The 2074-nt window shown below is 37.6% G+C and overlaps 1 protein-coding gene across 1 annotated transcript in view; it reads right to left on the bottom strand.

Annotated features, from left to right (window-relative positions):
* LOC106873537 (galanin receptor 2b) overlaps positions 1-2074 on the bottom strand; it is a 6932-nt gene that overhangs the window by 1773 nt on the left and 3085 nt on the right. The gene's annotated exons all lie outside the window — the stretch shown is intronic.

Genomic DNA, 2074 nt, shown 5'->3' with positions numbered 1-2074 from the left:
TGTAAACGGAACGACGGCTCATTGCGGTTCATTTACACCACAGCAGCGAAGGTTTCATCGTCACCTACTTTCTTGATTATCTCTATTTTTTCTTGTAGAGAACACACTCGTCTCCATCGTTTATTTTTTTATGTTCACTGGCCCCATGATGGTGAGTATGAGTACATATATCCGTAAAGAAAAAAGGAAAAAAAAAAAAAAATACGCGGCCCCGAAGTACGGTCGTGTCACCACAAGCGATAGTCAGTGCATTCTGGGTTAGTTGAGCGTTGTAGGAAGACGGTGGGGCCGCGTTTTTGCGGCACAAGCAGAATCTTCAACTGACCGCCGATCGGTGTTATCGCAGATCAATCCGTGATAAGCGTAACATGGTTCACAGTTGAGCGTACCGTGTTATCCCGGATCAGCGACGAATGGATCCGTAATAAACGAAGCTACATGTTCTACACCGTTTCCACCTTTTATGAACGACATCGTGCGAAAGCTTGAAACAACACTCGGAATACTTCATAAATTCAATACACTTTGAATCAGACTACAATAATCTAATTGGATGACAATGATAAATGTGCAGACTTCCATTTCGTCAGGTGATTATTGATATAATTATAACTTTACTTCTCTATTTCGCAGCTTGAATTCTTCATTCAACAAAGGAATTTAATTAAATTATCTCTCGTATATAAGATTGGTTGAATAAATTAAATAAATCAAATTATTACTAATATATTATAGTCACTGTAATGATAGCTGTCCCCGTTAAATGAAATCCGGAATTTTTTAAACAAGAAGTATTTTATTGTGTAAGACATTTTGATCAAATCGAAATTTTAAAAGAAATACTTTTCGTAATTTATACTCTGTACAATATATACTTGTAATATGTTTAAAACTATTGTACATATTACATGTTTGAATGAATATACAGTGGGACCTCGGTTTACGAATGTAATTCGTTCCTGAAGGCTGTTAGTCATACAAAATGTTCGGAAACCGAAACTATTTTCCTCATAAGAAATTCAAGATAAGGCGCAATGAATTCGAACCGGGATGTGCACTGAGTGAAAGCTAGACAGCAACCGATGCTTTACAGCTGATACTCCCAGCTCGTTGCCAACTGTTGTTGCCAGCTTGTGTTCGTTACTCGAGATATCGTTCGACACCTGAAACGTTTTATGTTCGAAAAGTTGTTCGTAAGCTGATTTGTTCGTGACGATAGGCGTTCATAAACCAAGATTTCATTAACTTTTCAATGAAGACGATAAGACAATTTTACTTTATGTTGTGGTTGTGTACGAGAAGAGAATGTTTGACTCATACATCTTAGTTGCTTGAATACCAATATAATTCGGTGTAACGCAATTGCAACAACATTACATTTAAATCATCTGCGCATCACACTGAATGTATATACACCACTTAAAGGCATGGTGCTGTGGTGTTTGTCTGAGAGGAAATCTCCTCCAAGACATGTTGCGTTAACGACAAAATATATATCGAAGTTGGGGAGCATTCTCCCAGCAGTGATCCACGACAATGTCAGACACGTTTCGGCCTTCTTGAACCTTGTCATTGACGAGTATCTACTAGATACATGTCCGTACAAAATTTGTCTCTCCGATATGCAAGAAAGAGTTAATAATACATTCGACGAATTCTGACTCTGTATACGACTAGCAGATACAAGTTACAGACAAAATCCAAAGAGATCGAAATGCGTCTAATTTTCTCGTGGGTCGCTGCCAGGACAATGTTCGGCTCGTTCCAATGTATATTATATTTTCAATACAGCCTATGAATGAAAAGATTTTCTTTCAGATAAAAATCACGGCGTCATTCCTTTCTGGAGAAGATAACGATTATAATTTAACGTTGCTTTAATTGCGTACAACGAGCGTATTACTAGTGCTCTGTTGGTACTTATTTTATCTGAAGTTGGTACTAGTGCTCAGTTGGTACTTATTTTATCTGAAGTTGGTACTAGTGCTCAGTTGGTACTTATTTTATCTGAAGTTGGTACTAGTGCTCAGTTGGTACTTATTTTATCTGAAGTTGGTACTAGTGCTCAGTTGGT

This window comes from Octopus bimaculoides, chromosome 2 (genome assembly GCF_001194135.2).
Source record: "Octopus bimaculoides isolate UCB-OBI-ISO-001 chromosome 2, ASM119413v2, whole genome shotgun sequence".
NCBI lineage: Eukaryota > Metazoa > Mollusca > Cephalopoda > Octopoda > Octopodidae > Octopus > Octopus bimaculoides.
The sequence above is the reverse complement of the archived record's forward strand: the minus strand, read 5'-3'. Positions and strand labels throughout refer to the sequence as shown.